This window comes from Panthera onca (assembly GCF_046562875.1).
Source record: "Panthera onca isolate mPanOnc1 chromosome E1 unlocalized genomic scaffold, mPanOnc1 haplotype 2 h2.Chr16_ul_2, whole genome shotgun sequence".
NCBI lineage: Eukaryota > Metazoa > Chordata > Mammalia > Carnivora > Felidae > Panthera > Panthera onca.
In genome coordinates this window covers 514497-538295 of record NW_027675816.1, presented here as the reverse complement: position 1 = coordinate 538295, position 23799 = coordinate 514497, and the positions used below count along the sequence as shown (strand labels likewise).

Genomic DNA, 23799 nt, shown 5'->3' with positions numbered 1-23799 from the left:
AACAGAGTTGCCCGCTGACCTGGGATGTTACAGGAGAAGGAATTGAACTTGTATCTTCTGAGTTGTTGGGGCTCTTTGTTACAGCAGCCTGGCTTTACCTTACCACACCAAGAAAAACACGCCCTGATACTGCTGTGAACAGGTGACAGAGCATCAGAAACACACATGTCGCATGATGCAAAGCTCTGTAAAATTCTGACACGAACCAAAAGTCCGTGCCGATGGCTGGAAGAATTGGCAGAGATGATGCCCCTGAAGTGTCATTGTCACCTGGGTGATGCTGCGAGGCTCACGGTTTTTCTTAGTTTGGGTTTTTTTTTTCTTGATTTTCTAAATACTATTTCACCACCAATGGAACTTTGACTTTTGTCTCACAACTTACAGTACCGATTTCATGGACTTTTGCCACCTCTCATGTTTCTTACCATCGTGAAGCGTATTTTTCCCTCTGAGTATTCAAGAGGGCAAATGCTCTTTCTGGGGGTTCCCCTGGCTGCAGGAACAGAGGGAAATGTCCCGGGCAGGAGGAGCCCAGCTGGCCTGGGCAGGTAGTGAGGAGTGGGTCTACTCACCTGGCCCTTTCCACCCCGGGCTCTCTGTCCCTGCTGGACTGGGGCCTCCGGCTGGGTCCCTGGGGGCGTCTTCAGCAGTTACTTTCCTTCTGAAACCAGAAGCGCCTGGTGGGTAGACAGTAAGCCCTCCCCCTCCCCCACCCATCCACATCCTCAGCAGAAGGGACAGGAGTGACCCCCACCCAGGGAGGCCTGAGAGTGCTTCATGCAAATCACGCCAGCCCCCATCCCGGGGGAGACTTCGAAAGCCTCGCCCCTGTCCCCACTGAGGTGCTTGGGACACAGTGTCCAGGGCCTGATAGCCCTTTCGGGAAACAGGGCAGGTCAGAGCGGGAAGGGCCTTCCAACACTCCTTGGTCCAACCCTTTCAGTTTACAAAATGGGAAACTGAGGCCCAGAGAAAGGGAGTGACTTCCAAGCAGGGTTTAAGTCTCAGCTCCTCAGCAAGAACATTGTTTACCAAACCCCGCTAGCTCTGTACAGATTTGTGTTGGTGGCCTCTTATCCATGGCATGTATTTTGCATCCCAAAAGCAAACCACACACAAATATCCCACCCATTCTCACTGAAAATACACACAGTCCCTCTAGACGCTGACCCCGAGCTCATTAAAACCAAGATGCTCTGGCTCTTGGGAAGGAAGATCGACCCCCACCGCCCCGACACATACACACACACCCCACCCCTGGCGTAGCAGAGGCAGACTCCTGCAGGGGTGGCCCCGGGATCCCTGGGGTGGGGGGGTGCTGAATGTGCCCCCCACAGCACACAGGAGGAGGCCCTACAGCTAGAAGCCGCTGCCCTGGATTCTGGCCCCATCGATACCTGTTTGCTGTGTGGCTATGGGGCCCTCACATGCCCTCTCTGAGCCTCAGTGTTGCAGGTGAAAAGTCTCAGCGCGGGGGTGGTCCTGATGACATTCTGGGATCGGAACGGCTGAGGAAAGAAACTTTGTTAGGTCCTCAAGTGGGCAAGCAGGACTCTGCTCCCAGACCGGCCCAGCCCAGGAGGGCGCAGAGAGAAGAGCCAGCTTTCGGGTGGGGAGAGGGAAGAGAGGGTCCCAGCTGCCCTGTGCAGTGGCTCTGAGGTGGTTATGTGGCAGGAACAGAAGCAGCTCATTGGGCGTGGTCTGCTAGCACCTTGCATGGTCCTGCCTGGGACTGAGCGGGTCCTCATACAGGGACATCTTGCCGGGGTGAAGATCCCCCCGGCTAGGAGTGAGTGAACCCCGGGCAGACAGAACCTTGGGGCTCCTTGCGCTCACACACTCGTTTCCTGCTTCATCCGCCCTCTCCTAGAACAACCTGAGGAGGCTGTGAGTCCCGGCTCATCCAGCCCTCCCTTCCTCCCTCCCCAGTGCCAGCCAGCAACCCCGTGGCGGGGAGGCCTTCCCTGACTCTGCACTGCCTGTTCCCAGGACCGGGTTCCTGCTGCCTTCTTCGGTGTGGACAATTACAACTTCTCATCACACAGCAATGCCCACCCCCAACCCCATGTGCTTCTGATGCAGCCCAGGAGTTACAAGTTCTCAGGACTAGGCTTCTGATTCCTCTCCGTGAGTAAATGCACCCACGTGATCACAGCAGCCAAGCCCAAGGCCCGGGCCATGGTTCCCCTGGGGGGCGGGGAAGGGACCTCGTGTCACCCAAAGGAGCACGGGAGGGGGCCTCCTGGGAACCGCCAGGTCTGAACAAGAGGATGATCGGAGTTTCTGGCTTTGATTCCATTTCTGCCTGCCTTGCGTTCAGCCGTGGCAGCCTGCTCCCCGAAGCCCCGAGGCCTGACTCAGAGGCCAACCGCCTCTCTAATCGCGGGCTTCTTCAGTTCCAGGCCGCCCCCCACCTGCCCGGGCCCGGGCCCTCCCAGCTGGCCTCCACCCCCTCGCCCTCCCCCACTCCTGTCCAATCTCTGCAAGGAAACCTCCTCACAGCTTTGATTTTGGCTTCTCTTCCCCAAAGCCTCATCGTGCTCTGCCTCTTCTCTCCCCACCCCAGAGAGTAGTTTCTTTAATCCTCTCTGCCAGGAGGCCTCTTTTCTTCCCTGCTCTGAGATCCTCTTCTACCCCTGCTTTTCCTCCTGCTCCTTCTCCCCTTTCTCTGCCTCCTCCACCTCCTCTTCCTCCAGAAAGCCCTCCTTGCTTAATTGGGAAGGGAGAAAGAACACCCCTGAGTCATCTGTAATTGTCCAGCACCGTCTCGCCTTCTCTGCCAGATGCTGCAAGTGGCTGGGGCCAGAGAGGCAGGCAGGGGGCCCCCGCCCACACTCACTGCCGCCCGGTAAACGGCTTCCTTTTTGGAATTAGTCAGGCTCTTTCTAAAGTTCATACAGAAAAATAACCAAGCAAGAATACGCAGAGATCTTCTAAAAAAGAACCGTGAGGGGGCCTAGACCTACCAACTATTTAAAATAGTATAAACCTATGGTGATTAAAACAACACGAATAGACAGACAGATCAAGGGAACGGAAAAGAAAACTCTAGAGCGAAAACAAATAGTAACAGCAATTTGGTCTCTGGTGAAGGTGGTGTCTCAGATCACTGGGGATAAGATGGGTTATTTATTCAATGGCGTGGAACAAATGGACAATGGAGCTGGATGTCTGTCTCACACCTTGTACCACAATAAATCTCAGACGCATTAAAGGCATAAACATAAAAATATGAAATCCGTAAGATGCTGTTAAAACATACTTTCAATGAGTTTGGAGGAAGGAAAACCTTTTATTTATTTATTTTGATTTATTATTTTTGAGAGAGAGAGAGAGTGTGCAGGGGAGGGGCAGAGAGAGGAAGGGACAGAGGATCCAAAGCAGGCTCCGTGCTGACAGCAGCAAGCCCAATGAGGGGCTCGAACTCATAAACTATGAGATCATGACCTGGGCCAAAATTGGATGATCAACTGACTGAGCCACCCAGGCCTCCCAGAATGCCTTTTAAAATACATTACAAAACCTAGGGGTGCCTGGGAGGCTCAGTCGGTTAAGCTTCCGACTTCAGCTCAGGTCATGATCTCACGATTTGTGAGTTCGAGCCCCGCATTGGGCTCTGTGCTGACAGCTTGGAGCCTGGAGCTGCTTCAGATTCTGTGTCTCCCTCTCTCTCTCTCTGCCCCTCCCCTGCTCGCACTCTGTCTCTCTGTCTCTCAAAAATAAATAATAAACGTTAAAAAAATTTTTTTAAATAAATAAAATAAAGTACATTACAAAACCTAGAAACCATAAAGAAAAGGTTTATAAATCTGACTACATAAAAGCCAACATTTCATCCATGGAAAAAAAAAATCCCATAAGTAAACCACAAACTGGCATCTCTTAGCACAGGCAAAGGGATTGTTTTCTTAACATGTAAAGATTCCTCCAAATCCAAGAAAAATAAACAACAATCCAGATGCAAAACTAGCAAGTAAAGAATATAAATGGTTCACAAAGAAGGAAGAACAAATAGTTCTCAGACACATGAAAAGAGGCTCAACTTCATTCATAAAAGAAATGCAAATTAGCCTACAAGGAGACAGCATTTTTTTTCACCTAGCAAATCAGCAAAGATAAAATATATTTGCCAACACATTTTTGTATATTGCTGGTGAGTGTGTAAATTGGTACAGTCTCTAAAAGAGGCTGTTTGACCATATCAAAATTAAAAATTCATATGCCTTCTGACCCAGGAATTCTACCCCTAGATATTTATCCCGGAGATTAAGAACAGAAGTGCATTTTTGTAGGGCTAATGTATTGATGCACCTCTCATAAAACAAAAAATTGGAAAATGGCCTGAATGTCTAAATAGAAGGTTAATTAAATGAATCAGCCTTAAGATAGAATACCAGCAACCATTTAAAAAATGTAGCTACTCTCAGGGCGCCTGGCTGGCTCCGTTGGAAAAGCATGAAATTCTTGATCTTGGGGTCATGAGTTTGAGCCCCACGTTGGGTGCAGAGATTACTTAAATAAAACTTTTAAAAAAATGTTTTTAATGTAGCTACTCTTAAAAAAAATGTAGCTACTCTCTATGTGCTGATATGGAAAGATCTTCAAGTAAAGCGGAAAAATCGAGGGGCAAAAGAGTGTGGATAGCACGTTACCTTTTCGGGAAGAACAAAAGTCATCTGCCTTTATCGACATAGACGGTCTCTGGAAGGATTTGTAAGGGAGTGGAGCGGTGGTTGCCTGTGGGGTGGGACTGAGTATGGGAAGTCACAGAGGCACTTTTCATGGGATACCCTTTTGTAAGTTCTGGATTTTGCTTTGATTCTAACCAATAAAATCGTTAAAACAAAACAAAACAAAACAAAACAAAACAAAACAAAATAAAGCAGTTCTGGGGCACCTGGGTGTCTCCATCAGTTAAGCATCAGCTCAGGTCGCGATCTCGAGGTCTGTGAGTTCGAGCCCCAGGTGGGGCTCTGTGCTGACAGCTCAGAGCCTGGAACCTGCTTTGGATTCTGTGTTTCCCCTCTCTCTCTGCCCTTCCCCCACTCCTCCTCCTCTCTCTCTCTCTGTCAAAAATAAACATTAAACAATTTTTGAAAATAAAAATAAAAGCAGAACAGTTCTTTCTACAGTCTAAGTGAGCTTTCCTGTCATGGTTGACCCTTGTTTCTTGCGGGTCACGTGTTGTTCTTCTTGTCTCAAAGCCCACCCTGGGAGACCATTCCCATCCCTCTCCAAAAACTTAAAAAAAAAAAAAAAAAGGCATGCATTTCCCACGGGACCCTACCCCCACCCCCGCACCCTCATAGCAGGTACATGCAGCCCTACTCCACTGGAGACAAATGAAAAAGTCTAGTTGTCCCCACCCTGTCCCCCATCCCCAGAAATTTCCATACACTCAGCTGTTTCAACATATGGGCAACATGAAGGCCTGGACAGCACTTCAGATTGGATTCCTGTGTGTGTGTGTGTGTGTGTGTGTGTGTGTGTGTGTGTGTGTTTAGGGGATGCTTCTGGAGGGAATGAAAAAAGGGAATCTAATTACATCAGAAGGAATCTTTCCAGCTGAGAAGAGCCTCCTCCCCAGTAAAAAATGAAAGCGGTTCTCATGGAGCTTGAGATTGCCCCAAGGCGTCTGGCAAGGTTCCTGTTTGTCTTGGAAAGCTGTCCCTCCTTCCAACCAGCAGGTCCTAATCCCTAAACTCTTTGCGGCAGCCACCCAGTCCGGGCTGGGGTGCAGGATGGCAGCGGAGGGAGGGGAACACACAAAGACAGGCAGCGTGGTTCCCAAGCCTAACTGAGCATCAGAATCACCTGGGGAAACATTTAAAAATACAGATTCCCAGGGGCACCTGGGTGGCTCAGCTCATGATCTCGCGGTTTGTGAGTTCGAGCCCTGCGTCGGGCTCCATGCAGACAGCTCAGAGCCTGGAGCCTGCTTTGGATTCTGTGTCTCCCTCTCTCTCTGCTCCTCCCCTGTTCACGCTCTGTCTCTCTCTCTCTCTCTCAAAAATAAATAAACATTAAAAAAATTATAAAAAAAATACAAATTCCCAGGCCCCGTCCCACCTACTGGAGCAGATCTTCCACAGGGTGGGGCCAGGGATCTATATTTTAAAAATATTTTTCTAAAAAAAAAAAAATAAATAAATAAATAAATAAATAAAAATATTTTTCTAGATGGTTCTGATATAGCGCATCCAAGAGGTGCTGTCTGGGGCCCCCGATCCAGGCCAAGCCGCTTAGGGAGAAACTGAGTCACAGAGAGCCACAAAGAGCTAGGCTCAAAACGTTCTATTTGCTGTGTGACCTCAGACAAGTTACTTAACTTCCCCGAATCTCCAGATCTTCATCTTTAAAGGGGAACTAAGGTCAGCTCTCCATTGGGTGACTGGGAGAAGTCATCTCATCAGCAAAGCGTGATGATATTTGACAATCCTTGAGCTCTACTGATGTGTGAGTCACTGCACCGCGCCCCCTGCAACCTTTACCTCCTCTAGCCTCCAGGACAGCCCTACCCGCTGGTGGTATTATAGCCCCATTTTGCTGCTGAGAAAACTCGAGACTCAGAGAGGTTAAGCAATTTGTTCATGGTCACACAGCCAACCTAAGAGCCAAACCCAGAACTGGAGCTCTTAACCACCACATTTAGAACTGTCTGTCAGCACAGTCCTAGCTATCGGTAATAGGAATATCCTGCCACCGTCCTCAGAGCAGAGAGCAAAAGGATGTGGGTGGGGAGAGCATGTCCTGGTCCCCAGGAGGCTGAGGCTGATACGGGTCACCGTAGCCCAGTTACTAAGGTGAAAATAGTAAGCATGTGCTAAAAAAAAAAAAAAAAAAAAAAGGCGTGGTCCCTGCTTCCACCAAACATTCCTCCGCCTTGGCTGGTCCCCGCCTCGCCTTGTCCCCGCCTGGTGGCATTCCATTTTCAGTTTCTGTTGTGAAGAGTGATGGCGTCGCCTAGGTGGGAGCCTGGCCATGTTACGAACACCAGGTGGGGACAGGCTGACCCAGCCTGGCCTCAGGCAGTGCAGGCAAGTGGGAACCTGGCAGAGGCCTGCGAAACCCAGGCTGTCACTCACTGCCGTGCACTAATTGCTTTAATTAAGGTGCAGGGCTGTAGGTCAAAGGAGCACATGATCACGGTTGAGGCATGTAAACAGGATCTTAAATTAATTTACAGGGAGGGCTCCTCTTACTGACATCAGCGGTCAGGTCTTTAGCCTGGGATGAATGCGTTCCTGGACAAGAGCTTTGTCCTGACGGAGGCTCCCGAGTGGAGTGGGGGCCTAGGAAAGCTGTTTGGAAGAGGTGTGACTGGCACGTGGTCAGGAAAAAAACATCAGCCAGTGACCGTAGCAAGGAGAAAGTTACTGTCTTTTTTTCTTTTTTTAATATTTATTTGTTTATTTTTATTTTTTTTTAAATTTTTTTGATGTTTATTTATTTTTGAGAAAGACAGAGACAGAATGAGAGTGGGTTGGGGCAGAGAGAGAGGGAGGCACAGAATCTGAAGCAGGCTGCAGGCCCCAAGCTGTCAGCACAGAGCCTGACGCGGGGCTCGAACTCACGAGCTGTGAGATCATGACCTGAGCCGAAGTCGGACGCTCAACTGACTAAGCCACCCAGGGGCCCCAATATTTGTTTATTTTTGAAAGAGAGAGAGAGAGAGAGAGAGAGAGAGAGTGTGAGCAGGGGAGGGGCAGAGAGAGAGAGGGAGACAGAGGATCTGAAGTGGGGCTTGAACTCACGAACGGTGAGATCATGACCTGAGCCAAAGTCAGAAGCTTAACCAAATGAGCCACCGAGGCGCCGCGGACGTTGCTTTCGTCCCTACTGTGCACCAGGTTCATTCACATTAAGAACTCTGGGTCATCCCCCAGCAATACGGAGACAAGTAGTGTGCTCCCCATTCTGCAGATAGGGAAACTGAGGCTGAGAGTCAGCTCTAAATCTGGGCTATGATCACAGAACTAGATAAGCAACAAAGAACAGGAAGATTAGTCAAGACCCCCCATGTCTGTCAAGTGCTTTATCATTCATGTTTTTACCTATTACAAAATCCTATAGCATAGGCGTGTTTATCACCATTTTACAGAAGAGAAAACTGAGGTCTGGAAAGCCTGAGGTCCTTGCTGGCAAGTGGTCTCTCTTACAGCAAAAGTCACTCTCTTTCCTGGGTACCTCAGAGTCTCGGATCGCAAGGAATCTGTGAATCTACACTGTATCAAATAATAATGGAATAAACACTACACCTTTTATGTTTGCCTGCTGCTTTTCAAATTTTTTAATGTTTATTTATTTTTGAGAGACAGAGTGTGAGCTGGGGAGGGGCAGAGATGGAGACACAGAATCCAAGGCAGGCTCCAGGCTCCAAGCTGTCAGCACACGTGGGCTCGAACCCACGTGAGACCATGACCTGAGCCGAAGTCAGACGCTTAAACGACTGAGCCACCCAGGTGCCCTTGTGTGCTGCTTTTCAAATGTTCATCAACCATTACTATATTGGATAAAATATATAGTAAAATATAATTCGTAGCTGCTTTTTTATCACTGCATCTCTCCCCCCCCAACTTGATCCCAATCCATGGTTACCAAAATACATCCACTAAACCTTGGGGGTCTGAGACATGAGTTGATGCTATAAAAGGACGGTTGTGATGGAAAAAAACTGGGGGAACTTGCTCTACCCTCCCCAGGGGGAGCATATTCTGGAAGGAAAGCAGGTACCCTCCGAAAGGAATGAATTTGACAATGGGGGCACCTGTCTGAGGGACAAGAAGATGCTTCTCCAACAGGATACGGAGGGAGCAGAGCTGGGAGGGCAGATTCACTTTTCTGTGATGATGCCCTGTGACAACCCCCAAATCTCCGCGTCTCATGACAACGAGCTCTCAAGTGTGCAGGCTGGCTGCGGTGGCCTGTCCCGGCTGTGGCTGGGATTCAGCTCTGCTCCACGTGTCTCTGTCCCAGGACCCAGGCAGAAGGAGCAGTGACCGCATGAGGCACGCTCTTCTCAGGGCCGGAGCCCCAGAACCCAAGCGGTCCGGCAGGCAGATATAAGGCCTCTGTTTGGATGAGCCGTAAGTCATGTCCACCCACATTCCATTGGCAAAGCCACGGTCCCTGGCAGGGGCGGAGCAGTATAATCAGCTCACAGCAAAGAGGAGACAATGAATAGCTACTGAACAGTAATATATGGCTGTAGGATGATGACTCTCCCTACAGCTACCTGGGAAGGAAGTCCTGGAGGACCGTTCCAGGGGAGCAGGTCCCAAGAAGCCAGAACTTAAAATCCACAGTAGTTTCAGACCAGGACACATGCGGCCAACACCTGACAAGCATTAGGGATGGAGACCTTCCAGGCCCTTGGCTGGGCCCCATTCTGCACCCACTCTGCCCTTCGAGTTACCGCCGCTCAGGCTTGGAGCCTCAGAACAATCGAGCCAGCCCCAATCCAAGACTCCCGCTTCTCCCGCCATCCCTGCCCATCTCAGGGGATTGCTTCCCCACCAGCTCGTAAAACATTCATTTCCCCTAATTCAAATATTTTCACTCTTTGGAATACTTATTAATATAGTATTTTAAGACGCATTTTTTAAAAATCACTCTTTGCTCTGGCTGGGACAGTAGTTCATAAATTATTGATTTCTACTGGCAGGAAATGAAGATTCTCTTCTTTCTTGAACGAAAAAAGACACTGCCTTGGTGGAATCTCATAAGGAGAGGCAAGTGGGGGGGTCAGGGTGCAGGAAGAGGGTGTTCACCCATCCAGGGCAAGGGGAGGAAGACACGAGTCCCCTTTTCTCCATCTGTAAATGGAGTTCCGATTCCTGGCTTTCCTCACTCTGGTTTGGGCCGTGGGCTTGGTGGGATTCCTGCTTTGTCTCTGGCCAGCTGTGTTACCCTAGGCAAGTACTTGCTCTCTCTGAGCCACAGTCTATGCCTGTAAATGGCATATCTGAAATCAACACGGGGTTGGGCCTAGGGCAAGAAAAAATTTCAGTCTGGGTTTAGCAGGAAGGCCCTCTGTGCTGCCTAGAGGTCCCCCGCAAGGCAATCCATCATTGCCCTTGAGCCTGGCTTGTCCCCCCGGGGAGGCAGGAGTGACCTTGATCAGCGATCCTCAGCGGTAACAGCCAAGGGAGACCGCAGGACTCAGCACCAGGGTGAGAGTTGCTGCGCAGCCTGCCTTCCCTGCCAGCCGCCGCCCCAGCCTGTCGTCCCCAGGGAAGCCATTAGCGTCTCGAGACCCCTTGCAAGCCTTGGTAAATCAGGCTTCCTGTGTGGCGGTATTCGCTAGAGACTCAGAGAAAGACGCAGAGATGTGGGGAAAGACAGCTGAGAGCCCGAGGGAGCGGGCCAGGAAGGGCGCTGAGCAGAATCTGCACCAGCCCCGCGGAGGAATCTGGGCATTTGACTAGTTTTCCTGGCCATCCGCAGGAGGCTGGTGTCCAGACAGCGGGAGGTGGGGACCGGGGGCCGCAGCAGCCCCTGATCAATGAAGGGTTTGGAGGCTGGGCACCCAGCCCTGGCCCAGCCACCCCTGAATGGGTGACTGCTTGGGCCAGAAACCCAGAAGCAGGGCGTCTTAGCCCCAGGGCAGCAGGACCTGGAAGGCTGGAGTTTCTTGAGACAGTGACCCAGGGGCTTGGTACATCATTTGTTCCTGAACATCAAGTGCAAAAGCTTTGAGTTGGGTTATATAAATTAGGACAGATCCCCGCAATGCCATTCTTGGCCATTGTTCTGATGAGCTTTGTGGGCAGGAGGATAAGGGTTTGTCCTGTAACAGCTCCTGGGGTGGTCCTAAAGGAGCCCAAGGGAGGGGCAAGCCCATGCAGTCGTGGATGGTAAAAAGTAGTCTGAGTCACTGATCTGGTCCAACCTACACAACCGAGTGAAGAAACCCAGAAAACTAAAAAGGTGTGGACAACATTGCACAGCCAGTTAGGGCAGAGCCTGCACCAGGCCCCAGCCTCCATTCCACTTCCTTCTCCACATGTCTGTTTTCTCCACACCCACTTGGCCGCTGTGGGGCTCACTCTTCCCACCTGCAAAATGGCAATAATCACGCAGCCTTTCCCACCCTAAGGTCTGAAACAGATGAAACAGGGTGGGATCAGACAGTCACAGCAGTGCCCTTGGCTTGAGGTCGGGATCACCAGGCCCCCGAAGACCAGTCCTCCCCTGGGGGGCGTGGGGAAAGCTCAGCTTAACCTGCTTCTCCCCTTGCAGAGCAGCAGAACCCTGATAATAACACATTTCATTGGAACTATTCTCCCTGATGTCTCAGTCGCTTGAGTGGCTGACTTGGGCTCAGGCCATGATGTCACAGTTCGTGAGTTCGAGCCCTGCATCAGGCTCGCTGCTGTCAGATCCTTTGTCGCCCTCTCTCTGCCCCGCCTCTCTCTCTCTCTCTCTCTCTCTCTCTGCCCCTCCCCTGCTCACACACTCTCTCTCTCAAAAATAAAAATAAACATTAAAAAATATATGGTTTTTTTTTGGGCACCTGGGTGGCTCAGTTGGTTGAGCGTCTGACTTCAGTTCAAGTCATGATCTCCAGGTTCCGGAGTTTGAGCCCCGTGTCGGGCTCTGTGCTGACAGCTCGGAGCCTGGAAACTGCTTCGGATTCTTTGTCTCCCTCACTCTCTGCCCGTCCCCCACTCACACGCTTTCTCTCTCTCTCTAAAAAAATGAATAAACATTAAAAAAAAAGAAAGAAAGAAACTATTCCCCCTGGGTCCCTGGGCTGGCTTTCATTCAGATCATCTGTCTATCAGGAAACACCATGCCCATGGCCAGAGCCAGGTTGAGAAACAGGTGACATTGTAACAATTTTTTTAAATGTTTTATTTATTTGTTGAGAGAGAGAGAGAGAGAAAGAGAGAGAGTGCAAGTGGGGAAAAGGTAGAGTGAGAGAGGGACAGAGTATCCAAAGCAGGCTCTGTGCTGACAGGCTGAGAGCAGAGAGCCCGATGTGGGGCTAGAACTCAGGAACCACGAGATCATGACCTGAGTTGAGCTGAACTCTGACACTCAACCAACTAAGCCACCCAGGCGCCCCATGAAACAGGTGACATTGTAAGGCTCATCCACCACCACCCCTCCCTTTCCCTGCAAGGACCACTCCAGAGCTCTCTGCCATCAGTGTCCTTCAGCCCTTCTCTGAGAGATCTGCATTTTAAAAGAGGAAGCGGGGAGGGGGGAGGGAGGAATGTCTGTTCTGTGGGGTGGAGGGAGTGGGGGGGAACACCTGCTCCCAAAGGTACAAATGGCTCCTGCTAAGATATCAGGGTCTGAGCCCCTCCAAGCAGGAGGGGCATTTGGGCATCTCTGTGCCATTGCTTCCACTGGGTGTTGGGCGAGCACTGGCTCTCAGGTGCGTGAGGCCTCCCTGACTGCCCTTGGCCGCCTGGGCTCTGGTTTACTCTCTAGCCTTGTGGTACCAACTTCACAGCCAAAGCCCCTTCCTTCCTTCTCATCCTCCTCTCCGAAGCAAGGAGCCCAAACACCTGAATTCCACTCCCAGCTCTGCCCCTGCCTCTGTGATTTTGCTTACGGGCAAAACATTCCTTTTCTCTGGGCCTCCGGTCTCTCATCTCTAAAATAGGGAGATTTGACCTGAAGATGGTTAAAACACCTTCCAGCCCTAGCTCTGTGGATCTCTGTGCCCAGCAAAGGCCTGAGGAGAGATGCATATTTGTGTTGTTGACCTTGGAAAGACAAGGCCTGAGTAGTTACCAGAGCCAACGGCAATGTGAGATGATCCTACAGAAGCTGTCTGTCACAAGAAAGCTCACGCTGAGGGCCAAGGGGGCTGGGAATGACCTTGGAAAGAGGGAGGAAGGAGAGAGGGGGTAACACCAAGGGGCTGGAGTGACTAAGGAAGTACTCTGGCAGCAGATGGGGCAGAGTTGAGCTTGAAGAACAGGTGGGGTATGAATCAAGGGAGAAGAACAATGGAGAAGAACCAGGCAGGGAGACAGCACAGGCAGAGGTGGGCGCTGGGGGTTGGTGAGTGAGCAAGGGGACAATGAAGATAAAGCTTAAAGTTCAGGCAGAATCTCTATGGGGACAGCCTTTTTTCTTTCTCCCAGAATCCACCCTTTGAGCCCTGGTTCCCAAGATGGCACTGAGGGCTTGAACTCAACTTTCAGCCAGTTGGCTTTCCTGCCCAACTGCATCTGTCAATCAATTCTCCCTGCTCCCCAACACTAAAGGGAGAGGCCAGGTATCTTCCCGTCATGTACCATGCAACCTTCCCCCCTCTGGACCACAGGGGCTTGGAGGAGGGGTGGGCAAGTGACTGCTCCATCCATAGGCTGATTCAAGGGCACCAGAAATGTTCTCTCTTGAGAATAGCACGAAGACACATAGAAACTGTAGTCAGGAATGGTGACTGCAAAAAGCTGTAACACTGGAAGAAGTCAAGGGTAGCTTAATTGGCCCTTGTGCAAAGTGCGTAGCTGCAGGGCCCCAGGAGGAGGGCTGGAGTCCCTGGCCTTCCAGCTGCAACCTTTGGACACTTGTCTCTACTGCCTGAGGCTGCCTGTCATCTTTGCCAACCAGCAACACACCAAGGCAGTGCAGTGGGTCGCAGCTGCTTGTAACAGGCATGTGTTGAGTAGAATACCGCTCAGCCAGGGCAACTAGCCTGAGAAATTGTGGCCACGACATCCAGGAGCATCCCTCGTCCCTGTTTAGAATTAGCACCAGAAACTATCTCCACAGAGGTCCTGCTTCTCTCTCATCCCAAATTCCTTGCTCCTCTGGGCCTGTGCCAGTGTTGTTCCCTGTACATTCAGAGCCCAGCTCAAGACTCACTTCCTCCAAGGAATCTCTAACTGTCCCAACCTCATGTGCCCACACTGTCATTCAGGTCAGCCCCAGTCAAAATGGTAGTCAGAATGAGGACCATGAGGGGAAGCCCTTTATACTTTATAGCATGCTTTTACTAGCATCACCTGGCTTGATTTTCATAATTGCTTGGAGGAATGCACGATGGGCTACCTTATCTCTACTTTGCTGCTGGTGCGGGGCAGGGCTGGGGCTTGAGACCAGCACTCCCGAATCCCAGTCTGAGACTTCATCCTCTACAGCGGGTAACACATTCCTGGACTGATCTCCTGTTTGAAGAATTGTTTTCATTAGGGGCGCCTGGGTGGCTCAGTTGGTTAAGTGTCTGACTCTTGACTTCGGCTCAGGTCACGATCTCATGGTTCGTGAGTTCGAGCCCTGCATTGGGCTCTGTGCTGACAGTGGGAAGCCTGCTTGGGATTCTCTCTCTCTCCCTCTCTCTCTGTTTCTACCCTACGTGTGCTCTCTCTCCTTCAAAATAAATAAATAAACTTAAAAAAAGAATTGTCTTCATTAATTTACTAATTCAGCTAAGATTCACTGAGCACCTTCTTCATGCCAGGCGCTTTTCTAGACACAGGAGGTATTGCAGTGAATAAACAGACAAAATTCCCTCCCCTCATGAAGCCTGCATTCTAGTGGAAAAAGATGTTCAATAAATACAGTGAATAAATCGAAGATATAGTATATTGGATGGCGATAAGTAATATGGATAAAAAATAAAGCAGGAAGGGAGAATAAAAAATGATGGGGGTGGGGTGACATTTTAAAGTAGTGTGGTCAGGGAGGCCTCACTAAGAAGGTGCTATGTGAACAAAGACCTAAAGGAAGTGAGGGAATTGGCCATCCAGATATACTGAAGGAGTCTTCTATATGAAGGGAATAGCATGTGCAAAGACCCTGAGGTCAGTGATGGCCAGTCCTATGTGGCCTGTGGCAGCACCTCCTTGCTCTTTTTCCTTACATAGTTTGGCCTCCTCAGAACAGTTTGTCCCCCTGCTCCTTTCAAGGTGCCGGCCACAGAAAAAAGCAGCAGCCTATAGCAGTCAGGATAATATCCCTCTCCTCATTTTCCAAAAAGAGAGGCCACATAGGCCATTGCAATGTCCAGTGACTAAGACAGACTCTTAAGTCTCGTTCTCCATGGCAGACTCTGCTCCAAAACTCAGGCCAGGACACTAGCACTAGCTCCATTCCCCTCTGATAGATGTGGACCCAGTAGCTGGGGGGAGGGCACTGGTTTCAGATTCCCTGAAATTTCTGTTCACCAACCACACTGGCTAAGAAGGGCTAAAGAGGCCAAGACAAAATATTCAGGGAAGTGGCAAAGAATGCAGATGGGACAATATCCAGAAGACAATGCCATACACATGGGCCACACAAAGAGAGACCTGAGAATGGTGGCGCCATTAGGCCAATATCAATGGGCACCAGCTGCTCCCTCCCCAAGACCCTTGGGCTTCCATATTTCCTTGGGCAGGTGAAGATGTGCAAACCCCTTGCCTTCACCCACATTCTATTCCCTTCACTGAGTCATATTCCCTTTGTCATCTACTCCCACTCAGAGTGACTCACTCATGTCAACAGACCCAACATGCTTTCCCCACCCTTCCTGCAGCTCCCAAGACTGGCCCCTGGTGCAGATGGGGCTAGTGAGAGCAGGGAGTGGTGAAACCCAGCATTGCCTCAGTGTTGATGCTGCTGGGAAGAAAGCAAGAGGGAGACGTGGAAGAGAAGAGTCCTGGATTTATGTTAAGTCAGCATAGCACCTGAAAAGTATGGTAAGAACTGAGCCTGGAGCAAGAGGTTAGAGATAACTTAATCTACATGGCTGGTGCAGTTCTACCGCCCATCCAGATATGACTGAGCTTCCCTCCAAAATAGAGCCCCAGACTCTCCTCCAGATACCCACCCCAGCAGTTCCTCTCCTGTCCCTAGCCATGCTAAATGTAACAGAATTTCCAGGGATGTGTTGGGGGTGGTGCTGTAAGATCCACTGGGGCAGCAACTGAGAATAACAAAATTGATGAAATTGATGGACCGAAAGAAAAAAAATCCATTTATCTACCCCAACCCAGTATTTACCAAACACCGAAGCCCCATTCTCTTCTCTCCTGGCAAGGAAATAATTACACAGCCTGACAGCCAGTCCCTGGGGCCTGGGCTGAGTTGGAGCTAATTACCAATTGCTAATAAACATTGAGTTAATTCTCTTGACCAAATTAAAACTAATTTGGATCAAACCCTAATGACCTAAGTGAAATCCATCTCCCTTGTCTTCTCCACACATATTCACATACTCACACCAACTTATGTCGGGGACCCTAAAGTCTCCGCAAGCTTAAGAGTCCCAGAACAAAAACTCAACCCACAGAGACCCAACGTCAAGACCAACATCTCATTTGTTCTCATTGAAGCAACTCTAGACTCTAGCATGCAATGCTGTGGTCATCTTTCTACCCCACCATCCTGCATCTCACCACACACTTCTCACACTTTCTTCATCTGGCCCACTGGAGCCTACTAACCTTGCCCTCACCCCAGACACATTGGACTCGCCAATTACAGCTTTTGTCTTTGCAATATATGACTATCACCATTTCTCACAAATCCTGTTTCAATGCCTCTTCTTAAAGCTTCTCTTGAAAAACCTTCTTGGGCAATCTTTATCATATACTGAATTGGGATTTTCTGTCTTATCTCCACCTTCCTATCTACACCAGCCTCCTTTTGGTATCACTCGGTCCCTTCCTGAAGCCCTGTCAATGAATGTTTTGTCTATAGGCCAATCTATTGATTGAAAAGAAAATCTATTCTTCTCTCTTTTCTTTTGTCATTCCAGGGTGGTGAGGCTTTGAGGATGGTCATGCCTCCTGCCTTTTCTCTTGAGAGTTAATGGAAATTAAAGGAGCTTGCTAGTGAAGCTGACTCTGATTAAGTTCTCAGGGGAGAGATGGGTGAAGGGTTCCTTTAGGCTCCACGTTGTCTAGCCTAGATCCTTTGCAGGACACCAAATAAAGTCACATAAGAATAAAGAGTATGCCCACGGATAGAGAATTCCCTGAGTTTAGCTCTCATAGAGTTAAGACTTCAGGGAATTAGGTAGACAGATGAAGGACATATACGTACAATGTAAGTAAGGACCAAACCAACATGTTCTGATTCAGAAACTGTGAAGATGAACAAACAAGAACCCTGCTCAACCATCTTGTCAACTCCTCTTGTTTTAAGAGAGAAACTGAGACCAATAGACATGTCACCCACCCCTCATACAGCAAGTTAGTCAGGGATCAGTATATTGGTCAGATGAAATATCAGTTTTTCCCATTTCAATGACAGAGCTAAAGCAGCTCCTTTCCTCTGTGAGCAGTTGATCTTCACAAAGAAACCTTCTGGAAGGAAGGTGCAGACAAGCTGCCTCCTCCTGTCCATCCTGAAACCCAGGGGGTAGTCAGGGAGGTCCCTAGCTAAAGGAGGAATCCAAAGGTGCAGCCTCTTCCTTTTCAAGGCAAGGGGTGGGCACATACTGGGAGTGGAGAAGGGGGATGAGCATAGTCCCATCAGGCTCAGGTCCTGACAATGCTGAGGGTAGAGGAAGAGCTGAGAAGGGACAGCACTCAGCAGTGAGCCTCTGGAGCCTCCTGCTTATAGGATCATCTGGGTGTGACTATAAAGCAAGGGTTGAGAGACCATGGCCAGATGGTCTGGGGATGGGCATCCAGACAAAAATTGCCCACCAATCCTTTTTAAAGACATAACTAAAAGCCAATCACGTGCTTACATTTCAAACATAGCATTAGCACCTAAATTTAAACTGCTACAGTTAGATCAACTAGTTTATATCCAAGACCTTTAGGCTTTAAATACTCTAGGGGATGCTATGGCGACTAAAGAAAGAACATTTCATTATAAAGTGGTTTTTTTTCCTCTAAAGGGCACAGACCCCAAAACGGGGCTTGCCTTAGGGATCCCTTTATCAAGACAGCCAGAAACTTTCTCCCATGCAGTTTTCTGAGACCCATCATCATATGGACCATTTAGGATTATTCCTATATTTTCTCATGTGGGTGTTTTATTGTCTCCGACTTGATTAAAGGACCTTTTATGGCAGGAATTTGGTTCCTTACGTCCTTTGGGTTCTTCACAGTACACGGTTGAATGCTGAGACTCAAATAGAAGCCCAACAACTAATTATTTCTGGGATTGTTGTTCAGCACCATGGACAGAACCTCCCCACCTCTTCCTCCTCCTCCCAGGCTGTTTTCTCAAGTCTCTCCTGGTTTCCTTCAATGCGAAGCCTCCAGCTGCCTCACTGAGGTCTTGGCTCCACTCAAACCTGCCTTTTTCTTAGGAGCCTGCACCAGGACCCAGAAGCCACACCATGGCAGTTGGGAGTAGAAATGAAGGGTACTGGAAATAAGGGACCTCACAGCATTTCTTGTTTTGTTTAGAATGAGACCATTTCAATCATGTGCTCCAGCCAGAGCCACAGACCCTAACCCCCTAAGAGCTGCAGATACCCTTCCCAATAATGCTGAACTTGGTCTGTGGCCATGGGATTATAGGCCAGCAGAACACCCAGCCACCTGGGGAAATGCTGGGATAGAGTCTGGGCTGCACTGGACTGGGGAGACATCTGGCATGAGAGGAGAAAGATGGAGTAAAAACATGTCTGGACTGTAAGTGGGGAGGGAGTCAAAAGGTGACAGTTAGGAGGGCAACCTCAATCATCAGAGCCCAGGAGAGTCTGAAAAGCCCTGGGCAGGGGGCAAGACAAGAGACCAGAAGCAGAGGCACCCAAGGACAATTGACAGAAGATTCAAAGTGGGATGAGGTGGTAGGCTCAAGACAAAGGCTGCAAATAATACCATGGGGCTAGGAACTTCCTCCTATTTGATTCTGGCCATAGGGTAGAAGGAGGTCACCACTTTAAAGGGAAGGGGGGGAGGTGTGCCAATGGGAACACGATAGAATTTTCAATGGGCAATAATCCAGCACCCATTAGAGATTAGATAGTGCCATTCTAGAGCTAGAATTAGTAATCTTGGCCATCCAGGATAATTTCAAATATCCACCCATTTGCTATTATCTCTGTTATGAGGGATGCTCCACAAGCTGACATGAAAACAGGAAGGACCACCACAATACATATAATGATTCTATTAAATTCATTTCCTCTCCTCCTTCCTTCCACATTCTGCCTACCCTTTAAGGCCCACTTGGCATCCTTCCTTATCCAGGAAGACTTCTAGGGCTAGAGTCATCATAGACGCCAAACAAGTGTTTGCTGAATTAATGGACAGCCCTGGTGTTCACTGGATTTGATGATCCTAAACCCAACCCTGGTTGGGTTACCTGAGAGACACTCTAAAATGGAGATTTGCATAAAGGAGATTTATTGAAGGTACTTTGGCATCAACAACCGGGGGTGAGGGCAGGGGGAGAGAATGAAGGAAGTAGGATTGGGCAGAGAGAGGAGCTGAACTGATCTGAAGTTTCAACAAAGTTCTCAGCCTATTATACAGAGATCTCTGGACTGATCTGACCCTTCTGAGTGCAAAGGGATGGGTATTTACACCCCCATATCCATAGTTGGATGCACGCTGCTGCCAGGAAGCAGGAAGGTGGAATGACCTTAAGAAAGTTGGTTGTTTGGGCTGAGGGCAATTCCTGGAAAGGGACTCAGATGAAAGTCAATCATCTGCCAAGAGTCACAGCAGCTGGAGGAATGAAGACCTTGGTCCTGCAGGAAGGATCAGGGTGACCCACAGCATCCACTAAATATACCAATAAACTTGGACAACATTGAGTGGTGGTGGGGGGCACATATCAGAATCCCTGGAGGGCACATAGTTTAAAGAATCATCCAAGATAGTTCAAGACCATCTTGACACAGACCAACCATCTATCCTCCTCCCCTAGATCATCGTGATTAGAAATTGAGGATCTATTCCAACTGGCCCTGAGACAAAGGAGGTGATTTGCCCAGGGCAAATGGCTCATGTGAAAGGAGTCCATGCATGTGTAGGCTTCTCTTCACTGTGGTACAAGCCCTATTTCCCAAATGAGTACCAAAAAAGTGGCGCCCTATAAGGAACAAAGCCTAGTACACTCATGTTCCAGAAAAGATGGGAATGTATTGGGGGCGGGGTGGAGGAGGTGAAAGTGAGAGATGAGGTGTGGTATGTCAATAAATGCATGCAGAATAGAATTGGTTTTTCAAAGCAGTTATGGGTAGACATGGCCTTTGTGCTGTGTGTACATGATTTAACCCGATGAGCAAATTGCCTGATTCTTAATTAACCTTTTCATTTGAACCCCTTGACCAAGCAGCAAATGGAGGCTGGTAAATTGGAAATGACAGCCTCACCTCCCCTGTGCCCCAGTGTGGCCAACCACCTAGGCTGGTAATTACCTTGGCCAAGGCTAGGAACTTTTTATAGGCTGATGAACAAATAATCTCCCACTAATGGCTGTGATAACCACAGAGCCTGTTCTCCCTTCTTCTCTCCTTCCATGAAACCAGAGGGCAGATTGTAATAATATTCTCTTCTCTCTGTCTCTATGTGTGTGTGGGTGTGTGTGTGTGTGTGCGCGCACGTGCACATGCGTACCCACGCATGTGTGTGTGTGTGTCTCCTTTTAATAAAAAGAGACCATTTGGACTAAGGATCAGGAGAAATAGTATAAGGAAAAGGGAGACATTTGTCTACAGAAACCTCTCTCCCCCAGGAAAAGCCAGATGCCCTGGCCATGTCCTTTAGCAGACCTGGTAAACAGCTGATATTTTTGGAACATGCTCCTCAGTGGATGTCAAAGCAATTTGGAAGGCTGGCTCTTGGCCCACAGTCACATGAAGAGAATGGGGAGGTGCAAGCAAAGTCTTTAGCACCCAGGGCTTCCAGCATAACAGCAAGGAGCATCAGGGAGGAGAGGGGAAGACGGATGGGACAAGGAAAGGGAGGGGAAGAGGAAGATGGGAGGAAAATGCAGGAGAGGAAGCAAAGGTGAAGTACAGGGTACTATAGGGGGTCTGGACATGGAAAGAAGGTCCTAGGGTGGCCTGGGCCCCTGCCATATCCCCCTGAAGTGGCTCATTGGTTCTGCCTGGGGTGTCCTCCCTGTTCCACCCACCTTGAAATCTAATAATAATGGTAGAATCACTTACAGAGAGTTTACTTTGGGCCAGGCCTGTGCTGAGCACTTTACACGCCCACAGTATCTTGAGTGAGCCTCAAGCACCTCTAGGATATAGGCACCAGTTCTCCCATTTTACAGATGAAGGCACTACAGCACAGAGAAGTTAAGAGACTTGCCCTGGGTTCACACAGCTAGTTGGAAATGGGGCCAGGCAGTCTGACTCCAGAACCCAGTCCTTAGAACCCTATTCTGCCCAACAGCACCTCCCCCAGAGCTCCGGGTACCTTTCTTGTATGCTCCTGAGGTAACAGAAACAGCACTGGATTTGAGTCCCAGCTTTGCCCCACCCACCTGTATAACTGTGAGCCCGTGAATCTGCTGGTGCCTCAGTTTTCTCATCTGTGGAATGGAGAACATCTGTCCTGCTTGCTGCGTGGAACAGGTGCAGGAATCCAGCGAGGTAACACTTCTGAAAGCCCTCTGTAAGTCCCAGAGGCCTTGCACATGTTCGTGGGCATTCTTCTTCCTCTTCCCTTCCGCTTTGTGAGCCTCTGCAAGGACCACAGACGGTCCTGCATTGTTTATCCAACCCTCTCTCACATGTGTTGGGCACCCAGGAACTGTATGCTTCCAAGTGAAGAAAGAAATAGAGCCCCCAAACCCTCTCTCTTCCCCTGCCCCCTGCCTCCTTTCCCCCTCACCCCTTCTCCTTCCCCCTTCTCCCCCACCTCCCCTTCCCCCTCTTTCTCTTCCCCATACCCCACCCCTTCCCGGGGCTTACACTGTAATGGGAAGACATCTGTCCCTCTCTTCCCAATCCATCCCACACTTTGAGATCAACTTTTCAAAAGCACAACTGAGACCACATCACAACCTGCTCAAAATCCTTCAGTGTGCTCCGAGGAGAAAGTCTGTGCTTCTGGGCCTGGCATAAAAAGCCTCTGCAATCTGGCCCCAGCTCTTTCCTGACCTCTCTTTTCGTGATTTTCCCCCAGGATATTCCAGTCCTCACTCACTTCTGTCCATTTCTTCACTCGTAACAACCTCACAGATAATGGGCTAAAGGTGCCCGACGGACGGTGAGAGGTCAATAAATGTAATATACCGAGCAGAACATTCTGTGAGGACTTGCCCTGCTGCTGTGGAATCTCCCCTGAGGTCCCGAAACTGTGAATTTCAGGCGTGAAGTGCCCACACATTCTTAAGGGAGATGCCAGATCATCTGGGTAGGACTTGCTTGGGTTGGGCCCACTCTGGCTGTGTGGCCCCTGTCCCATCTTGCATCTCAGCCCGTGCAGAAGAGAAGGCTAGAGACTGACTGAGGTGCTTGGAGGGAGGTGGGAGTTTTTGGACTTCGGAGCTAATGGTGAGGACTGAGGTGACCTGCACCTGCCCATCTCCATGTCCCCAAGCCAAGCAAAACCTCACCCTGGAGCTGGAAGGAGAGGTATGTTGACCCGCAGGCCCCCAGAGCTAGAACACAAACACTAGGGCCCAACTCACTCCAAAAAAAGTCTAAAGTCAAGAGACCACTGGCTCAGCCTGTGTCCTCAGATGGAAGAAGAGACACCACTGAGCAGGAAGTCATATCCACTTGCAGAGTTTAGTGGAGCAAAGATGCCAGGTGTAGCCAAAGACTGGGTGGATGCAGGGGAAAGGGACGGACTAGGGCTGTGTTGAAGGGGTCCACCCAAGAGGCCCTGGGACCACCTCCCAGGGGGCGGCAGCCTGGCAAAAGACGCCATGTGGGTGACATAGCAAAGGGAGGGGAGGACAAGGGAAGGAGCTGCTGGGGAGTCACAAAGTGGCCAAGGAGCCGCACAGCGCCCAAGGTGTAGGGACCCCAACTGGTTACAGCTAGCTTTAATTATCTTTTCCAGCACCAATTCTCAAACCTCCTCTATGGGAGTGCTCCTGGCTAGTAGCTTGCCCACTATCTTCCCCCATATTGAGTGCGTTCCCTTCTGCTTACATTCATTCCGCTGCCTGGAGCGCCCTCTCCACTTATGTCTAGCACTTAAAACTCAGTCCATTTCTTCAGGACCAGGCTCAATCTCATTCCCCTGATGAAGCCCTCTGTGATCCAGCCGCCCAGACATCCATCCTTCCCAGGAATCTGCTACTTGCAGCCGCATAGCTAGTTGCCCATCTCAGTGTTCATTGTCCTCTTTAAAAACAGAATGTCTTCGTTTTAGCTGGGCACATGGCCGTTTGGGATAAAGACTGACTTTCTCAGCCTCCTTTGCTGCTAGGTATAGCCAATTAGGTATAAATAACAGTATTTGGAGCCAACTTCTAAAAAGCTTCCTTGAAAGGCTGCTGGTGTGCATCTTCTTCTTTGCTCCTTCTTCCTTTCACATGTCTGGAATGCAGATAAAATGGCTGGAGGTTTAGCAGCCATTTTGGACCATAAGGTAACTTTGTAGAACAGAAGCTACGTGCAAGGATAATGGAGCAAACGATCTATCCTGGGTTCTCGACACCATAAGACTGCCCTACAAGTTCTGGACTGCCTTCTTCTTGCACTTTAATTGAGAGCGAGACGACTTATTTAGGCCTCTATTACTTTGGGTTTCCTGTAGGAAGCAGCTAAGCCCAATCTTAATTGATACATGCCTAAATTGTAGGTCCCAATTCACAGCATTTCAGTCAACCTCTTTTCTTTCCTAACCTGTGACATCTCTAGTATCGTAGCTTTATACTGTCAATCAATTATTCATAGGTATGTGTAACTCCCAACTCTCTAAATATAGCTTCTATTGTGTAGCACTTTTCAAAATTTTTATTCCTGAGCTT

General features: G+C 49.4%; 1 protein-coding gene across 9 annotated transcripts in view; it reads right to left on the bottom strand.

Annotated features, from left to right (window-relative positions):
• The window catches only part of LOC132687497 (uncharacterized), a 73589-nt gene that overhangs the window by 9736 nt on the left and 40054 nt on the right, over nt 1–23799 (bottom strand). The window contains exons 11-12 of one of the 9 annotated variants that reach the window (XR_014137152.1): nt 1398–1508; nt 536–661 (exon numbers count right to left, since the gene is read on the bottom strand). The exons of the other annotated variants lie outside the window; for them this stretch is intronic. The gene's annotated coding sequence lies outside the window, so the exon portion shown is untranslated. Of the gene's footprint in view, nt 1–535; nt 662–1397; nt 1509–23799 lie in introns of those variants that run through there. 9 annotated transcript variants of the gene reach the window in all.